Below are 20,779 nucleotides of genomic sequence, written 5' to 3'. Positions count from 1 at the left end.
CCTGTAAAAGAAACACTTTACTGCCTCATCACCTGCATCCCCTTGGCTTCCTCCAGGCTGTGGGCTTGCCACCGACGAGCAGAGGCCCGGGGGTCGCCATGTACCCTCTTGTGTGGTCCCTGGAAGGCAGTGTCATTCTTGGGGTTTCCTTTCTCACCCCACAGAACAGGACGACTGCTCTGATCTTGTGTTTATTGTCCCCAAGCGCTGGTAGAGTTGTGGTTCCGTGCCCGTGGCTTTGGCACGCACTGTGTTTTCAGGGAAACTTGGAGGAACACAGCCCCCCGTTCCACAAGCGCTGGCTGCCCGCACCAGGTGTGCAGAGGGACAAGCTAGGGGCAGGGGGCTGGGTGCACCTGGGCGGGGGCGGGTGCTGAGGGCTGCCACCGCACAGAAGCAAGTGTGGCCGTGAGCTGACAATAGCTGCCAAGATGTGTCCTTGACCGCTTTATGGTCCGAGCTTGGGTCTGACTTTCAGGAATCCCGGAGCACTTCCCTTCCTGTTCCTTCCTGGGAAGCACTGCCTTTGGGGGTGGAGGAAACGCATCTTAGCTTCTCCCATGTCCGTCGTAAAAGCCCCGTGAACTGACTTACCCTTGGTCCCCTCTTTGTGGCCGCCCTTCTGTCCCCACATGGGACAGTTCCTAGAAGAGCGGCAGGTGCGCCAAAATAACTTTGAGTTTTCGAGTGGCTTTTTGTTCCTTTAATTCTGTGTATTTGACATACATGGAAGCCCTGTCCCCAAAAAGCAATAAGAACAATCGATGTGCTCACCAGCCTGATTTAAGAGATGCTGATGCTTAGCTATGTATTTTTTTCAGGTTCTTTTGAAAGAAATACAACTCACAAATGGAGTGGATGATTCATTTGTAACCCTTTCCAGACCTATCGCTTGTTCTTCCCACTCAGTCTCCAGAAACGGGTGTCTTCTTCCTCCTCACGTGTCTGGGCTTTCTGCATACATGTGTCGCACACGGCACACACCTCCGTGTGTGCACTGCAGAGATGCTGTGAAATGTTTTTACACAAGTACGCCTGTGATACCACACATATCCTTCTGCCGTTTGCTTTCCCCTGGACGTGATGTTTTCAGAGTTAGCCATATGGATACATGCAGACCTGTTCATATACTGACTTTTGTGGTGATTCGGTTCCATTTCATATTTTTTTTTTGACTCATAATCCTTTTGGTGACTTTTTGCCTAAAGTCTTTTTTTGAGATGGCTTCTTGTTATTTCTAATTCTGTTCTGCTATGGTGGAGAAGGTGCTGGGTGTATTTGAATATCCATTCTTTGGCTTTTGTGGGCTATTTCTTTGGGACCTACTACATAGTCAGTTTTTAGAAATCTTCCAGGTGGGCATGAAAAGCGCATATTTTTTTTCTGTTTGGTGCAGGATTCTTTGAATGCCTGTTAGATCTAATTGGGTCAGTGTATCTTCTCCAATCTGTATGTAATGGACCCATTCGATAGGTTTTTTTTGGTTGGTTTATTTGTGTTTTCTTTTCTTTCTTTCTTTTTTTTCAAGTTCTGTCTTTATCATTATGTAGATGTGTCTCTCTTTACTACCCTCACTGATATCTTGGGTGGATTCAAAAGCTTTCCAGTCTCCTGCAAAGTTGAAAAGTTGGGTCTAGTCTAATTAAAAACTCTTACATGATTTCACCCTCCCTCCCTCCCTGTGGGACTTGGAGGGAAGGAGAGATTGGTTCCATTATTCGTTCCCCCCTTCATTCCAGCCATCCTGCAAGTGTTGGGTGAAATCCCCAAATGAGAATGTTTACGTTTGATTAGTGAGTTTTGTCTGTATAAAATATATTTATAATACAATTCCAGGATTTATTTGTATTTACTATTGTTAATTTATTCTGTGCTTTTCTGTTTTTACTTCTAAAGACTGTGTATACTTCTAAATGACTTTGTCAGGTCCTTTATCCTGCCACCACCCCCCACTTATAAGTTTTGGAAGACACACATCCTACTTTTAGTCATTTTGGGCTCCTGCTACCACGCTGGGGCTCTTCTTCACCCTTCGAAGTGGAGAGTCAAGGCCTCTGTCTCTCCTCTTCCCACACAGTCCCAGACTCTTGACTCCCAGCCCTGCTTCTCAGCCCCATCCCTGCCACCGCACGCTGTTACTCCTGCTTTGTTTTAAAATCCTCCCCCAGGGGCGCCTGGGTGGCTCAGTAGGTTAAGTGTCTGTGTTCAGGTCAGGTCATGATCTCAGCGTCCTGGGGTTGAGCCCCACCTCGAGCAGGGAGCCTGCTTCTCTCTCTCCCTCTGCTGCTCCCCCTGCTTGCCCTCTCCCCCTCCATCCCGCTCTCTCTCTGACAAATAGATAAACAAAATCTTAGAAAAAAACAAATAAAATCATCCAACTATCAATCACCGTGATCATCATTTTAATTATATCAATGTTTCTCTGGATCTCTCAACCGCTAACTGAGTTTCTTTGTTTATCTTTGGTTCTTGGAATATATATTTTTTTCTTTTTTCCTTCCGGGCTTAATTTCCATATTACTGCAGACCTATGTTGGTAGTTCCTTAATTAAAGATCTGTGAGTGGTAAAATCTTTCTTTGGTCTTCACCTCCACATTTCTTCCATTTACCCTCCCTCTTGAATGATCATTTTCCAGGACCGAACTCTAGGTGTCTGGTTCTCACCCTTCTGTGCTTTGAAGGAGTTACTGTATTGCCTTCTGGCATCTCTCGTTGCTGCAGAGAAACTTGTACCCTTTACAACAGCTCCTTTGTAGCTTTTCTATACTTTGGCCACTCTTTTTTTTTTTTTTTAAAGATTTATTTACTTATTTTATATAGAGAGTGCAACAAAGAGAGAAAGTGCCTGCAGAAGTTGGGGGAGGGCAGACGGAGAGAATCTCAAACAGACTTCCCACTGATCGCAGACTCCATCCACTCTCATGAGATCATGACCTGAGCTGAAATGAGTTGGATGCTTAACTGATCGAGCGACCCAGGCCCCCCATGTCCTCTGGCCACTTTTAATGCTTGATCTTTCATGTTTTGTTACAATATGGCCAAATGGGGATGGATTTGATTATATTTATTTTACCCATGACTCTTTAAAAATTTTTAAAATTTATTCTGCAGTCATATTTCTTTCTTCTAATTTGGTTATGATTTCTCCCTAAGTATCTCTTTTGAATATTTTTTAATCCCCTGTTTTCATTACTTTCACCATGGAAATCCTAACAGGCTTGACAACAATTTCTAGCTTCCATGCCCCTTAACATATGTCTCACTCTCTGTACTTCTTTCTTTCTAGGAAGTTCACTGATTCTTCTCATCATTTGTGAATAATTAATTCTTAAAGTTGTCTAATACATTTTTTATTTCTGGAAATGTCTTTGTGTCTTCAATTATTTCAATTCTTATTCAATTATTTTGGTTATATTGTCTTCAGTCATTATTTCTCTGCCTATTACTCATTTAGACTGTGCTGTTTTTCATCAAAAAGTAATTCTTGAAAAAGTCATTTTAAACTTATTTTATGGACTTTTTTAGTTTGATTTTTTTATCCACAGTGTTTGGGGGACCTTGTCCTTTTTGCATCTGTCACATCTACTACTATTCTATTCATTTTAGTTTCTACATCTATTCATTTTAGTTTCTTCTTTGTGTCCTTTGTAGTCTTTGCTTGTGATCTCATCTTCAGTGGGGGTTAGTTTTTCTTTGTAAGTTCACTGTACCCTAAAATGTGAAAATGTGAAAATGTCCCTACAAAGTAGGTTTTTTATTTACTCCTGCCAGAGCCCTAGGAGTTTTGATCATTATGGGTCAGTCTATCTGTCTGCCGTTCTGTCTTTCTGTCTCTATCTATCTATTCATCTATCCATCCATCATCATCTTTGTTGGTATGTACTATACAGATAACAGAAATGAGTTCTCACAGATAACTTTTTTTATTCCTGCATCTGGCATTAGGCACACAATAAACTTTTTTCCTAGGGAGGGTTCTAATTCCTGCTCTACTGCTTCCTCTGGGTCGTAGCTGTGTCCTTTGTTCCTACTTGGGCCAAAGAACCCCACCCAAAGTCCTGAAGATCTATATTTGTGACCCAAATTCCTATGCATTACTGTGACTTCAGCAAACACTTAACCACTCTTGGTTTAATTTCTGTCTGATTCTGGATCTTGAGAATTTCTTTCTCTTTTAGCTATTATATATATTCTTTTTCTGGTTGATGGGTGTTGGTGGTTATCTTTTCCATAACATTTCAATGTGTTTATAATGGAAATAGGGCTTAACCGTCTCAGGTGAGTCTGCCATGTGATGGCCTATGGTTACTTTTCAGGAAGAATATTTATTATACTTCAGTTAAGTCCAGGGACAGAAGAGACATTCAGTAAGAAAAATCAATTTTAAAAATCTTGCTGAGGTTGCCTGGGTGGCTCAGTGGGTTAAGCCTTTGCCTTCAGCTCAGGTCATGATCTCAGGGTCCTGGGATGGAGCCCCACATCAGTCTTCCTGCTCAGCAGGGAGCCTGCTTCCCCCTCTCTCTCCCTGCTGCTCTGCCTACTTGTGAATTCTCTCTCTGTCAAATAAATAAAATCTTTAAAAAAAATCTTGTTGGATCACGGGGAGGCATACTGTACCACTCAAAGATGACTTTCTTTTATTTTTTTTTTCTGAGAGAGAGAGAGCACACACACGAGAGAGTGAGTGTGAGTCCAGGCGCAGGGCAGAGGGAGAGAGAGAGAAAGAATCTCAAGCAGAACTGTGTTGAGCATGGAGCCTGATGCAAGACTCTCTCTCACACTCTGAGATCATGACCTGGTTGGAATCCAGAGTCAGATGCTTGGCTGACTGGGCTACCCAGGTGCCACAATGATGATTTTTTAAAATATAATTTGTTGCTGGTGTTGAAAGCATTGGGATTGTATAGATAGTTTTTGATGGCTTAAAAAGTTGACAGAAGTGGGGAGGAAGACAATAAAAATCACGTCATTCATTTGGTGGGGAAAACTGAGGATTCAGCAAGAGATTAAATTTGCCACTATGTGCAGAAGGAAATTGGAAGGGAGGACAGATGGAGGAAATGATTTCATGGAGTAAGCATTAAATGTTTACTAACTACTACTACTATTATTATTATTGTAAGAACAGTTAATATAAGATCTATCCTCTTAAAAATTTCTCACTAGTTAACTGTAGGTACAATGGGAAGATTGTTTTAAGGGGAACCAAAGCAAAATCTTCAGTGAGATTTGGGGAAGAAGAGGTAAGATCTTCTGTAATAAGTACACTCTCCCAGTTAACATTTCAGACTTGCAATAAGAGAGCAAATTGTGAATCTTGTAGTGGCACGAGGCTAATAGAAATTGCATGAGTATTTTAAAATCGCTCCCATTCAAGCTTACTCTATCAGGGAATGGTCTTTGAATGTTGGCTGGACTGTTCTTCAGGACCCGGTATGAATAGGATTATGCGGATTGGATTATACTTAGGATACAATAAATAATACTCAATGCAGAAATGATGAAAGTGATAAGAGAGCTAATGTTTATTTGTATATTTTTTGAAAGACATACTCTAGGGGCATGTGTGTGCTTTGATAGGGAATGTGTGTGCTTTGATAGGGAATTTTTATTTTTTTGTTTCTGAATCTGCTCATTATAGTAAAATATATTCACTTAAAACTTCTTTTAACTTAAAAGATTATTAAGTAGGAATATTAAAAAGAAATTTAAAAAAATTTTGCATGGGACTTTTATACCACCTGTATGCAGCTCCTTCCATTTTGCATTTCATATCATCTTTGTGTATTGTCATTGCTGTAATCCTATTGTATATAATATTTTGCATTTCCTCTTATTTATTTTATAACAAATATTTGCAGGTATCTGATGAAATGTGCATAGTTTTGCAGATATTTTAGAAAGGATGCATGAGAGTAGTAAAATTATAAAAGGGAAGAAACAGGATTGTTAATTAGTTCTGTTACTTTGGACATTAAATAAGACATTAAATAAGGACAGTAAATAATAGGACATTAAAAAAGAAAATAAAAACACCTACTCTGTAATTTTATAGCATTTTAGCAAATGAAAGATTTTGACACCAAAACTTCCCCAAAAAAACAAAAACAAAGGGTATAAAGTTGATCTTTGAACAACACAGGTTTGAACTGACCCACTTGGATGTGGATTTTTTTGGATACAGTCCAGGACTGTAAATGCATTTTTTCTTCCTTACAATTTTCTTAATAACATTTTCTTTTCTCTAGCTTCCTTTACTGTGAGAAGACAGTACATACTACATATCATGTGCAGAATGTGTGCTGATCAGCTGTTCATGTTAGTGTTAAGGCCGACAATAGGCTATTATTATCAGTTAAGTTTTGGGGAGTCAGCCGGTATGCATGGGCCTTGACAGTGCCAAGAATGGGTGCCCCAATCCCTGTGTTGTTCAAGGGTCCACTGTAATCTCAGAAGAAAGGAAAAGACTTTGAATCACTTTAATTTAGCTTCAAGAATAAAATGACTGTTTCTTCACTTTTCCCTTCACTTCTCCAAGGATGACCAAAAACTTTATCAAAGACACTTTGTCTTTCTCCATGTGCATTTTTGTCGAAGGAGGATTTGATCTGGATTTGTTTCAGATCTCCTCTGGCCCAGAGACCCTCTCAAAGAAAAGTTAGTTAGGAGAATAATAACGTGGGTTGAAGGTGGAACATTTCTGAGCTGGCTGAGTCCTATGTCAGCAAGCATTCTTAGAGCCGACATTACACAAGATCATGCTGGCCTGTGCTTCTATCTGCTATAGGTCTGAATGCACCCTGCTCTGATGGACGGACGGATAGATGGACGACGGATGGCGGGGTTGTTCTGTCATCCCCACCATGCCTAGGGGAGCCTGTTCTTAGGAGAGGCAGGAAGCTTTTTCGTGACTTTTTGATGTGGTTTACCTTTCACTTCTCGGGAGAAAATTTGTAACTATGGGCATCATACTTTTTTTGAGGACTTTCCCCAGATCTTAGAGTTCAGAAGTAAAAGCCTCCTGGGTTTCATTCAGGAAACTTCCAGCTGCTTAAAGGAGAGGCACATGAAGCATTGGACATGGTTAGGTTTTCAGAGTTGTTCTCCGAAAGGGCTTGAGTAACAGAAGGAAAAACCACCAAGCCCACACGTGAATGTGTGACAGAGCATGACTTTCATGAGGTTGTTGCTCTGGGCTGCTGTATACAGAACGTGGGAATGTTTGTACCGATAAGGGTGGGTTTCATGATGATAAATACGTCAGGGGCTGCTTTTCCTGTCCTCACCACCTCCCCCTCATTTAAATCAATATTTATCAAGAAACATTTGATTTTCCAATATCCTATGTTTGCACAGATGTTTTGGTTTCTTTATTAAAAGCTCCTTCACATTTGCAAGGGAAGTGTCAAAAGTTAAAAACGTAAATTAAATCAAGAAGCGGGAGGTTGATGCCAAGTGCAAAGAACAGGATGAAAAGCGTTCAGGAAGACAATGGAAGTGGCTCAGAGGTCCTGCAAAGCCTTCACAAGTTCCAAACGCTCTTCATAAAATAACTTCCTGTCTACAAAGTTCTTGTTAAGCTTTGACTTGTGTGCATTTCGATTTATGTCTATGAATTTATTTTAAACTTGCTTCTCTTATGACTCTGGGCACGAACTGTAATCCCTCTCCTTAAAAGTGGTGACAGAACGTTTGCACACAGCCGTGTGAAGGTCATGTTCACAGCAGAGTGCATGCGGAACACGTCAAGGGAATGAGAAGTGTGGGAGTTAAGTTATCTGAGAATTAAAGTGAGGGAAATTTCTTTTGTATGGGAATAACGTTTACTTGTGATTCTAATCCCCACCCTGTACCTACCCTGATTTCTCTTGTTAGTTTGTAAAAATCAAGGCTCAGATATCTATCTATCTATCTATCTATCTACCCATCCATCCACCCATCCACCCATATATCTGTCCATCTATCCATTCATCTGTCCCCTTCCTTCCTTCCTTCCTCCCCTCCTACCTATCCATCCATCCATCCATCTGTCCGTCCATCTACCTACCTATCATCTATTTACCTCTCTTTGTGTATATCTGTGCATCTGTCTATTTTTTTTTTTTCCCCTACTGAGCATGGCTGTTACAATCATATGGCATTGGATTGCTTCACAGGGTAGCTTAGTACATTGTCCCTGTACTTTAAGGGCTTTGCCTTGATTTTCTTTAGGTTTGACAGAAATGTAGCCATTTCTAGAACACAGTGTTTCACAGCTGAGCCTTCAGTTGGGACCCCCATCATTGGTGATAGTTGAATATTAGGTTGGGTCCTTACCTGGTATGACTGTTGTGTTTTGGGCTCTGTCATCTGAGTTGGTAGGAGTTGTGGGGGTGGGGTGGGGGTCCTTCTGACTAGTCCAGTGGTTCTCTGAGTCCTATGACATCTGTCAGTCCCAAGAGTGAAAGCTGGTGGGCCCTCTGTCCAGTGGGCGAAGTGATGGTCTGGCTGGCACTGTTTCCCTGTAAACTCAATCACAATAACTAGAGAGGAACAAACAAACGAACAAAAACCCAGCTAATTATGACAACTGTGAAAATCTTGGAGCCAGAGATTCTCAAGTGGGGTTAGATACATGGACAGATTGAAACCCTGGGCCTGCCTTTACTTTGCAATGAGCAACATCAGAGTTTAGAAATGGCCAGAAGTCTCAAAATGATAATCTTGGCTCAGCTCTAGAGCACACTCTGTATTAGTTAGTGGTTGTCAAAAAAAAAAAAAAAAATCAAAACATAAAGAAACAAAACAAGGAAAAACCAAAAACCTCTTGGCATATTTCAGCCAGAAATATCCCTTAGTTGTTTAAATTCTACTTCACCTGGTTCAATGATTTTATCCTATTTAAGATTTCTTCTTATTGAATTTCTTGGACAAACACAAGGAGCCACCTGTTTACCCTTCACTCATGTTGAGAAGGAGAGGTGGTTGATATGACTGAGGAAATCCTGCAGGCCTGGCAGGAGAGGGGCAGCCACGTAGGGTGGGGGTCCCACTGTGCCCCTTCATTGCACTTTGGGGGGCTGCTACTTATGACATAGGTGGGGTCCCTGGGACACCACACTGGAGCTGAGTCTTGTCCTTCAGGAAACACTTTCTGTATCACTTACCCTACCCTGTGAGAAAATGAGAATCCAGCTACGAATTTCAAATGTCTATACAGCTGAACATTTCTTCCAGTCCCTGGTCACAGGTAAGCCCTTCCGATTCGGATGTTCTCAGAACTGCCTTGATACCTGGCCATTCTCCCTGCCAGGTCTTCTTGCTAATTACCTTGGCAGTCCCAGGATCTTTGAGCCAAAGCCTGGGCAGTGTGGGGTGGGAGTAGAGAAGTGGGTTTGGTGCCATCCCGGTCACTGGCTGTTCTTTGTCTTCGAGTTCATCCATCTGATCCTTCTCATTCTTGCAGATGTCTTTGTTCTGTCTGTGAGGTGGGACCCTCTTCTCAATGCTTTGGCCTTTTCTTGCTTTCCCATCTCTTGTGAGAGATCAGGCACGCTCTTGCTAACTCTTGGTGGTCCAGACACTTGGCTATTTCTGCTCGGCTTTGTTGGCTAGCCCTCTACCGTGTGTATTAGAAACTAGTGTTCCTATTGGTTGAATGAATGGGACCCAGTTGGGTGCAGTGAAGCATGCAGCTTTGTTTCCCACACTCACTGCTCAAGTCTGAGACTCTTTCCCACCCCAGATCCAAGTCTTGTCAGGTGCCAGACTTTCTCCATCACTTCCAGATACTCATTAACAGTCCAATTTTTAAGTACTGAGAAGTTCAGACAAATCTACCAAATAAAAGTCCCTTTCTCATTCATTTTCCAGTTCGTGAAAAGATCCTCTGCATCTTGAGCTTGTCTCAGACCTGGAAGAGGCCCCTGGCCCCCTGGCTCCCAGCTGGTTCCAGTTCTTCCTCCATTCCCTCTTCTGCTTCTCCTTCCCCACAAATCTTTGCCTCCGGCTTCCCAGGGTGGGAGCAGGACGAGACAGGACAGTGAGGGGGCTGCTTAAAGACGGATTGCAGTTGAGGTCCCAGCCGTGGCTCTCTTTCCTGCGATGCTGGTGTTGGGACTTCAGGGCTCCTGAAGGAACCTCTCACTCCATCTCTCTGTGGCAGTATGGTGTCCTCTGTGTTTATCACTCTGTCCCCAGATTCTTCACCCATGGTACACATCCAGCCTCTTCTCTCAAGGTTCCCTTGCCCTCAGAAGCCCATCAGCCTTCCATGGGCCCCATGGCATGAGAGGACACGCAGGACATCTTGCCTCACCATAGGTGGTAGCTCTGCACACTCCCAGCATGGTCCTTCCTACTTACCTGCTCTCAGGGAGCTCTAGGCCACCTGTCTGAGAGGTTCTTCCCCTGGGGGTCAGCCACCAGTCCCTGTGTCCCAGCAGCTTGTCTTGAATGGTTCTTCTGAAGCTCCTTCACTGGTTTGAGCTCAGCGTGTGTCCATGCTCATGCATTTCCCCATCCAAGCCCCCATCCCCCTCCCCTGACAATGCTCTTCCTGGAGAAGTGCCAGGTCCCTGATCTCTTCCATGGTCCCCTTTGTGTTCCCTTCCAGAGTCACATGGGGATCTGTGAGATCTGTGTGCCCTTCTCTTCCCCACCCTTCCTGTTGGTAGATGGTGTCAGGGGAGTATTTACAGCACACAGAGACCAGCAAATCTGATAAACCAGCCCCCTCCCTGCCCTGAGTCCAGGTTTTAGGAAGGCCCCCCTCCCTCCTATGCACAGGGGAGCATCAGTCTCCCATCCTAGCTGTTCATGAAGGCTCTGGATCCCCTGGATACCAGAGGTCACTGTAACTTCATGTCAGGGGAGCCTGATGACCCCGGTCTGCTGGGATGGACCTCAACATCGTGAGGATCGCATGCCTGTCCATTATTACTCATTATGTCATACTGAGAACAATGGCTAGATTCCTTCTAACTCTAAATTAGTCAGTTTTATTATTCTGAGTTTTACCTTACAGTTTTAGTAATTTACTCTGTCTCTATAGAGTTTGCCCCATTGGCTCGGGTTCCCCTCAAGAATGGAGGCCTGTATTCTCTCTGAGGCTGAGAGTGTCGCTGGAAGATGCCTCTGTTGTCAGCACTTTTTGGTGTCCGCTGATGATGCCACCTGCCCAAGGCCACACCTCTTTCCCGGGGCAGCCCATGATTAAGTCATCATAGGAATATCAGCTTTGCAGGGAGAACCAGGTCTGATAGGTTAGATTTGAATGTATGTCAGTAGATCTGTATCATCTGTATCAATGTATCTCTAGTTTAATGAGATTTACTTGGAAGAATTGGCCCACAGAACTGTGGGGATGACACGTATGAAATCTGTGGGATGGGCCAGCAGGCTGAGTACTTAAGCAAGAGAAAATATTCCAGTCTTGAGTCTGACATCTGCTAGGCAGACACTCAGGATTTTTATGTTGCAGCCTGGGGGTAAGATTCTTTCCTTCTTGAGAAACCTCAGTCTGTTCTCTTAAGGGTTTCAAGTGATTGGATGAGGCCCACCAATAGGGAAAGTGACCTGCTTCACTTAGAAGTCAATCAATTGTAGATGAGAACCACGCCTACAAAAATGTCATCACAACGGGGTGCCTGGGTGGCTCAGTCACTTAGGTCATGATCCCAGAGTCTAGCTCAGGGGGAAGTCTCTTTCTCCCTCTCCCCCTGCTCTTGTCCTGGTCTCTCTCTCTTTCTAATGAATAAGTAAGATCTTAAAAAAGATAAAGTCACAACAACACCTAGACTAGTGTTGGACATCGGAGCCTCACATAGAATTCATCACACAGCAGGAGTTAGAGTCCTGGCCCCTTGGCCTTATATCCCAGCTCTGAGTGGTCAGCCCAGCTCCAGTGGGCACCCTGGGGTCATCTGAGGCTGTTCTGAGGGCTTGGTCTTGGTTCACCTCTCCCCATGCCCAGCCCTGCTGACTCTGCCTGCGTCCATGCTTGTTGATTGCCCTGCCTGCTTCTCTCCAGCTCAGGTTCCACTTCCCTGGGAACCCATCCCACAATGCCAGCTAATTTGCAAACTCTGGCCACGGCAGTGGACCGTCGTTTCCTGAGCTGCCTTTACTACCATGGGTGTGTAATTCACCCTCATTGTAATTCACACTCACCTTTGAATGACCTTTAATAGCAAGGAGTGTGATGCCAGTGGACCAAGTATTTAAATTGCACAAATAATCCCCCCCAAACTTGTATTAAGTTCTTTTCCATAAACCATTTGACAACTAAAATTAGTTAATGTTAACTGTACTTGCTATGTTCCAAGAACCCCTCAAAGCTCTTAATTATTTATTCATTATAACTTTTATTATTTTTTATTAATTTTTTAAAAAAGATTTTAATTATTTATTTGCCAGAGAGAGATCACAAGTAGGCAGAGAGGCAGACAGGGAGGGGGGGGAAGCAGGCTCCCCACTGAGCAGAGACCCTGGGATCATGACCTGAGCCAAAGGCAGAGGCTTTAACCCACTGAGCCACCCAGGCACCCCTAATTTTTTATTTTTTTTAAATTAACATATCATGTATTATTAGCCCCAGGGGTACAGGTATGTGAATTGCCAGGTTTGCACACTTTACAGCACTCACCATAGACATACCTTCCCCAGTGTCCATAACTCAACGACCTTCAAAGCTCTTTAAATAGCTTATTTAGTCCTCACAGCAGACTTGGAAGGTAGATATTGCTGTTGTATCTGTTTTATAGATGTGCAGCTGGAGGCACAGAGAGGTTAGCTAACTTGCCCAGGGTCAAACAGCTTGTCTTCTCATGAAGATGGTATCAGTGTCACGGGGGAGGTATAGAAATAGGGCAGTTGAGCTCGCCTCCCACATCCGAGAATTGGCATCTGCTCAAATTCCCTGTGGAAGTGTCTCGAGGCTTTTTGCTTTGGGAGAATGCCTTTTGTGTGTGGAGATGCAGCCTGGCATGATAGGATTTCTGGGTTTGCCCACGCGCGTCTGAAACTCCAGTGTGGGGGACACCTGCTGGGAGGGTGCCTGAAGTCCACATTCCTGAACTTTCAGGAAGGCCGTGTGGGCAGGACGAGATTTTTGGAAGTTAAACCAGAGAAGGGATTCCTGAAACTTAGCAGTTCAGAGGTAGTTGGTGAACTGTCATTCTTGGGAGAAACTAGGAGACGTTAAAGGAAAGACTAGCTTGTGTACCCCTCGGAGTAGATTTTTGGCCTCGGGACTGAAAAATTCGTTCTACTGGGTAATCAGTCCAACGGTAATGTTGTTCGGCTCTTTTAGGGAAACCCTTCCTACTTTTCTGGGTTTTGACCGTCAAAGAGGATTATGGAGCTTGAGAGAAGGTCTGCAGTGGAAATGATGCACAGAAAGTTTCGGGAAGTTTGGCTCCTGCCCATCTTCTCTGGGGGTGACCAGGGTGTGACATACCCCCCCACCCCCGCACCTCCCACCCAGGAGACAGCACGGCTCATGGTGTAACAGAGCTAGATTTGAATCCTTGGTGATGGGTCTCTCACCAGCTCTGGGATCTTTGCCACCAAGTGTCCCCCTGTGTACCCTTTATACACGAGGACTGTGTTAATTTGTTCTATCAGGACTATACCCCTCTCTCATGTCTGTAAGAAGTCTGTCTCCCTTTAGACTCTCCGGGAGTGAGACACACTCCATGGAACATTTTCATCCTACAAAACCCCAAGAACCAGTTTTTGCATGGGGTGATCAGTTAATTCCTACTGAACAACCCATTAATAGTGGAATGCATGGAAAATCCCATATGGATGGCATGCCCATCAGCAAAGCAGGAAGTATGTTCTAAACCCCGTGCCAGCGAAGGGCATTCGTGGCAAGGCTCAGGACTTCTTTTTTAAAATACGTAGGAGGATTAAAAAATTTACTTCCAAATTGGGTCCAGTACAAATAAGGCGATCTTTATGCAATGCTCTTAAACTCGTTGGAAGTCGGGGGGATGGAAAAGCTGGGTTCAGAACTCCTGCTGGTGAGACACCCATCACCAGTGTGCCAAATTGTTTGAACAAAGCCGGTGGGCACAAAACTACTTTCATGGTGAGTTCAAGGCTCTTTGAAATTCCTCATCTCTTACTCTATTAATGTACTTGGTTGTCATTTTGGTTCTGTTATGGGTTGCCTTGCCACTCAGGAATTTAGCATTTTTTTTGTTGTTGCTGTTTATAACATTGAGATGTTAATATAATATCAATAAATTTAACTGAGAATTAGTAATTTTCATATACACCCTCAAAACAATTAGGTATTATTAACAGTGTTTTGATTTTTCTGCCCAGTGCTGTTAATTTAAAAATATGAAATGGATCTCACTGTTTGCAAAGATAATATCAATGCATTTGTCGTTTTTAAGATTTGATCTTGTGATTACATCAAGACAAAATTCACTGTGAGAGTCAGGTTTGTTTCTCAAACAGACTTTGGGATTCTGTTCCCCTCGATGCATGTTGTTAGATGAACTTTCTTAGAAATACATGGTGTTCCTTTAACCTGTGGCCTGCTTGTCAGTTGTCTGCTGTTATGAAATGACCAAATATTTATGTTTTTCCAGTTGAACTTGGGGAAAAAAAAACTCTGGTAAATGTGTTTCCTTTAACAGAAGGCTCAGTGTAAAAGGGGAGAGAAGAGGTATTTATAGCTGTTTTCTCTCTCTTGATGTCACCTGCCTTTCAAATGGAGCCTGTTTTCCTTCAAATGTCGCATTTTTACGGGGACCTCGAGGCAGATCACGGTCCCCAGACCTAGAGGCCATGGTGCTGTTTTGCTGCTGTGTGTTTGGTTTTGGTGGAAACTGGCAGCTGTACCTTCCACTCCGAGGTCAGCTCGATGCTTTCCTGTGCGAAGGGCCAGGCGGAGAACGGGAGAAGCGTCCTTCCCTCGAGAGCGGCAGGGGCTTTGCAGGGTCCAGTGTGTACGGGCACACTGATGTGTCCATTCATTCTGTTCTCCCCAAGAGGACAGAATGGGAAAGTAACACTGTGGCCGGAGGTCGATTTAGGGTCGCCAAGGACAAAAGACTGACCCTAAAGCACAAAATGAAATGAAAGCAAGCAACAGCCAAACCAGACGCAAGCAATCTTGTAAGAAGCATACAGTTGTGGCCATTGTGAGGCTCAGACACACTTCATGGAGACCCTTGCTATTTTTTCCCCAGCAAAACTGCTCCTGTTTATCTTGGCAACATTTCTTTATGATGGAGAGCAAAAGGAGACCCTTCTGGGGATTCTCTAAGATCCCAAGAACAGCCTTCCTGAGTTCTAAGTCCAGGCAGAAAACATCCTGGGGATTCCCCAGTGGAAGCATACACCTGCGCGTGTTCACAGTGTCAGCCTGAAGGGAGCCAACAATAAACAGCATGCATTCTGGGCTCCTCACTGGCTTCTGGAAGCAGAGAGCCGATGTGGAAGCAATTCAGAGCACCCAGACCTCTCCTTTTTTTCTGGGTTTTGAATTCCATCTCCCTAGTGTTTGCACCTCCCAGAAGCAACTCTTTCGTTGCAGAAACTCAGCTGCTGGGAGAGTAGCCTGGACAGCTTGCCTCTGCCTTCACCCCTGCTTTCTCTAAAGTAGCCTCAGACTCCTTTGCCTCCTGGCTCCTGGGGCACAGGTGGGCAAGGGTCAGCCTCTGCGGGCTTGCTAGAGGGATCGTGCCCATCTCTGTCCGGCTCTGCGTGTAGGGACAGCTGTTGGATCCTTGAGTGGGGCGTGGTGGTAACACTTGCTCCACAGAAATTTCTACATGCTTCCTATCAGTTTCCCTGGGAGCCGGTGGTCACCCAGGTAACAGTACGCCACTCCTTTTGTGGCAGTGGAGTTCTGCCCACCCGCCAGAGCTGGCCTCACGGATGTGCTGCTTGGTCCGGCCTCTCCTCTGTCTCTCCCAGTGTGGACCGTCCCTGGTTCTTCTGTCTCTGGAATCTCTATGTCACCTACTCCACCAACCGGTTCCCTCCATCCTACATTGCTCACCAAATACCATCTTTGCTATCATTAGCAGATGAGAACAGCAAGCAAAGTGGATTGTAGATTTCTTGAGGGCAATACTTGTGCCCCATTGCATCCCTAACTGCTAGCAATTTCGGAAGCACAGTAGATCCACAAGTGTTGAGTGGGTGAGTGCACCAGTGCTTTTTCTTCAAACTTCTCTCCCTTTCTCTCTCTGGGCTGCTCAACAGCTCTTAAGAATAACTTGCGTTGGGGGTATCTGGTTGGCTCAGTCAGTTAAGTGTACAGCTCTTGATTTTGGCTCAGGTCGTGATCTCAGGGTCTTGGAATTGAGCCCCACATTGGGCTCTGCTCAGTGCGGAGTCAGCTTGGGATTCTCTGTTCTTCGGCTCACGCTCTCTCTCTCTTTAAAAAAAAAAAAAAAAAAAAAAAAAAAAAGGCTGCCTTGACTTCCACGCACCCTCTCAACCATCCTTTGGAGATGGGTTTTCTTGACCGTTCAGCTGCAGCGCTGGTAGAGGTCCCCAAGAGTTTCTGACTTGCAGGATCCCATGCCTGTTCTCCACGCTTGTGGTTGGCTGAATGAGCTTTTCACGCTTATTCATCCCTCTGCCGATCAGATGCTGCGAACTATTCCTGTCTTACTGGATATCCTTCTTTGGGTTCCATGCTATGGGTCGTTTCTAGATTTCGAATTCTCTTGTTTCCCGCTGTGCTCTTGGCTGTTTCAGTTTCTCCTTCGGTGTCCCCCCGTAATCGTATTCTGTAGCGGCGGGGGTCAGACAAGGCAGTGGACCCTTGGCATGTATCACTGTTCTCTTCCAGCTCCACTGCTCCCTCTGGACTCTGAGCGCAGGGGCAGAGCCCAGCCCTAGTCATTGCCAAGCTCAGCAGAGGGCGCATGCCGGGGGCTTGGTCCGTGGCATGCTGGGCAGGCGGATGAATGACAGAGGCACAGTTGAATGAACACATGGGTTTGAAGGGCAGATCGAGGTTAGAGCACAGAGGGAGACAAATACCCGTGGAACTTCTGAGTTATAGAGACCAGTCCGACATTTCTGAGCTCACACTCTGTGCCGTAAGTGGACACAGAGACGAAAACACACTCTCCCTACTACACCTGTTCACCTTCGTACCTGTGCTCACCTGTCTCCTCCACCTTGCCTGCTCTTTGCCCCATTCCTACCTATTGAATGCTAAGCACCCATCCCATACTAACTCCCCCAGAAAGACATTGCTATTCCATGGCGCCAGATAGAATGGCCTCCCTTTTGCCCTCCCTGAGGACTCTCCCCCCATTCCGCATCCAATCAGTCATTTAACTAAAAGTATTGTCCCTCCATCAAACGCTCTGTTTGAGGGCATGTCCCACCCCATCTCCAGTGCTAGGCACTCAATACATGTACAGATTGTGGTGGGTCACTCATCTTGATAATAGTTATTTATTCTCTAAGTCTTACAAATAGTGTTTACATAGAGGGATTTATGGGTTGTGCTAATTTCCAGTGATCATTTTATTTTATTTATTATTATTATTTTTCAAATATTTTTCTTGCTTTGTTTTTAAAGATTTTATTTATTTTTTTAAAGGTTTTATTTATTTATTTGACAGAGAGATCACAAGTAGGCAGAGAGACAGGCAGAGAGAGGGGGAAGCAGGCTCCCTGCTGAGCAGAGAGCCTGATGCGGGGCTCGATCCCAGGACCCTGAGGTCATGACCTGAGCTGAAGGCAGATGTTTAACCACCTGAGCCCCACCCCCCACCAGTGCCCTGGATCATGTTATTTTAAAGTTAGAACTGTGGAGCATATTCAGCATGCCTGCGTGAGCTGGATGCAGATGGTAAGAGAGCTGAAAGTGACTCTTTGATTCATAGGTATTGTAGTTTTCTGCCTCCAGGGTTGGGTAATTGCACTTTCCTCACCCCATGGTAGAAACCCAGAAGATCTCCTTCATTTACTCCTAGACATCCACAGTGTTTTAGTTTTGTGCTCAGCCTACCTCCCTTTGTGGACCTGAGATGTCTGTCCCAGCTCTAACTGTCACACAGAGAGACCAATATCCTATGACCTTTCACCAGCAACGAAGAGACTTCTCCTGCAAGTCCTTGAGCTCATTTCCCCCTGTGTCGAATTGCCCATCCCTAAACCAACCAGCCAGTGCCAAGAGGAAGGAGTCCGCAGTGACAGAGTTTATCCTCAAAATGGTCATGATGGAATAGAGGCTGTACACCCAAATGAAGTTGGGGTTCCTTCTGTAGAGGACAAAGGGCCCCAAGTGTGCGGGTTATGAATGAACAAACTGTCTCCTCCATGGCCGTGCTCACCAGGACCACGGAGATGACTGCAGCCCTGGCATCTGTCCCTCCATTTCTTCTCATGCAAGGCTGCTGTCCACCCATTATCCAGGCTCTTTTTAGTCATGGAGGCAGCTCTTCTGGGCTTTGAGTGGTGCCTCTTCCCAGGAACCCACCTCCTCTATGAAGCACATACTGTTGCAAACACAAGGTGGCCAAGAAAATCTATGTGTGGGGAGTGGCTCCTTGTTCAGTGCTTCTGGGAAACAAGAAGGTCACACTGCTCAGAACATAGCATCTGTCCACCTGGCACGGCCTTACGCACCGCCTTCCGCCTCTTACGCACGGCTTGCGGATGAGCAAACTGAGGCTGCTGGCTCAGCGCTAGCTGGGAGCCCCCAGCCCAGGGGCCTTTCTGTGGCAAATGAAGCTTGCTGTTCGGGTGCTCAGCCAAGTTTGGCTTTACTCATTGCCAGTGGCCACTTTCTAACGACCACAGACAGTCTCATTCCCTGACTGGGAAGGACACGGAGCCTCACTGAATCTGAGGGTGGCATGAACTAGGGTCCTTGACCGTGGTAGGCTTTGGGGGAGGGCGGGTCCTTATGTGGCTCTTGTGGCTCTTTGATCTCTGCTTTTCGGCAGGACCAGGGGCTCTTGGGCAGGGGTAAGCAGTATGCTCTCAAACCAGAGTTCTCAAATGCCTGTATTTTTTGAGTTCTTAAAGTCTGGTTTGCATAATTTTCTGACTTTCTTGCTTTGATCGGGCCAGCTGTTACCTCACGCGGCTGGTAGCGTGCCGTTCCCTGGCAAAGCTGCTCTCCCCGAACTTCGTGACATTTTTTTGGATCCTTTGTGGCTTCTCAGCTGTGTTATGGATAATTTATGTTGTCAGATAAGTGCCCTCTGGATAAATGAAATATTAATAACGCCATAATGCTAATTTAAAAATACCCATTGCACATATTTAATAGAATCTTCTCTGGGCTTTACTCTTGTCTTTAAATCAGGTCCAGCAATATTCGGCCATAAATCAAGTTATTCTTTCGGCATGTAGAAATTTTGGCACCCCAGTATATTCCAGGATGACATAGGATAGTAAATCTTAGCCCATGCTTTTAAAACTCATACCCTTTTCAGCAACTGGAAACTAAATATGATTTTAACCACTTGCCCATGGAGAGCATTTAACCAAGTGATTATCAATATTACCTTTTGGATTTTGAGAAAAGGAAATTTGGGAGTACCTTTATTAACTCAAGGTCTGTGAAGCCAGGACAAGCGTGATCTAATTCATTGTTACCTGCCAACAATCCTGTCCCTGAATTAAGGAGGCAAGCGCTGCTCCGTAAGGCTTGGGCGGGGAGGTGGGCAGAAATCACACATTGCTGTCCGGGAAATGCTTTGAAATATGTCCAGGGATAGAAAACCATCATTGCTGAGTTCAAGATGAATTTTCTTCATTCTGAAAATTAGGAAAATACCCAGAAGAAAATAATAGAGAAAAGTAAGAGTCCCTTGGAATTCACATTGGAAACTCAAAGTCTGCTTCTTTTAGCGATTTCACACGCTTCCCGAGAGCTTCCCCCTTCTCTTTCTACCATCCCTGCTGTCTTTCAGCCAGCTTTTTTTTTTTTAAACAACATCAACATCGTATTATATATGTGGTTTTGGATCTTCATATTTTCCCAAGAGTTTATATTTTCCATATCACAACAAACACTTGGTGGGGATGTTGGGCCACTGGATGAACTGTCCCAAATCACAGGCCCAAAGACTTGGCTGGCATCCTGAGCGGAGTGGGGGGGGGGGGGGTCAGCGGGACTGCGGAAACGTTTAGAAATAATACTGCCCGTGGCAAATATTGATTTTTGATGCAATACTTAAGACGTTTTCTAGTTTGAAAATATTTTCAACCGAAACAGTTGCCATTTGCAATTTGTCATTTTGTGAGGATTCTGTTAGATGTAATATTTTGGGATTGGATACTTTACTTGGAAAGTTGCATCAGCACAGAAATTCCCGTTATCTCCAAAAAGAGATCAGATTTTAGAGCTGTGGTGACAAGCATATTCTAAGGAAGACTTTTTTCTCTTTGCCCTCTCTCTTTTATTTCAGTTTTCTCGTGTTCTAACGTCTTTAAAAATATGGGTCCTCCTCAGCATCTACAAATGAAAAGGGTGTTTCTTTCCTGGAACTAAAACAACTGTTTAATTACAGTTCTCAGGATGTTTAATAAACCCTGTGACTCTTTGTTCTGAGCAGACAAAAGTGCTGAAAGAATGATCTGGGGAAGCCATCATTACTAAGGCTGGGGTCTGTAAGGAAAGGAAAACACTTTCAAAATATTTTCTTTGCAAAAGTATATGTCTGCTTCGCTATTGCCAGCTCAGGCTTGGTCTTTGTTTCTCTCCTCATTTTTGCTTCAAGACACTTAGCTTCCCTGGAGGAATGTTGCCACCCCCATCTCCCCACCTCACCCCTGTTCTTAAGGGGAGGATTT

The 20,779-nt window shown here is 44.6% G+C and overlaps 1 protein-coding gene and 1 long non-coding RNA gene across 5 annotated transcripts in view; one reads left to right on the top strand and one right to left on the bottom strand.

The window, feature by feature from the left end:
• The window catches only part of ERG (ETS transcription factor ERG), a 240,559-nt gene that overhangs the window by 47,579 nt on the left and 172,201 nt on the right, over positions 1–20,779 (top strand). The window lies entirely within an intron of this gene.
• On the bottom strand, positions 694–10,449 carry LOC116597398. Its single transcript, XR_004288588.1, has 3 exons — positions 10,346–10,449; positions 8,318–8,523; positions 694–1,611 (listed from the first exon to the last, which is right to left on the bottom strand). It is a non-coding gene; the product is annotated as an uncharacterized LOC116597398 (long non-coding RNA).

This window comes from Mustela erminea, chromosome 1 (assembly GCF_009829155.1).
Source record: "Mustela erminea isolate mMusErm1 chromosome 1, mMusErm1.Pri, whole genome shotgun sequence".
In the NCBI taxonomy this organism is placed as follows: Eukaryota; Metazoa; Chordata; class Mammalia; order Carnivora; family Mustelidae; genus Mustela; species Mustela erminea.
The sequence above is the reverse complement of the archived record's forward strand: the minus strand, read 5'-3'. Positions and strand labels throughout refer to the sequence as shown.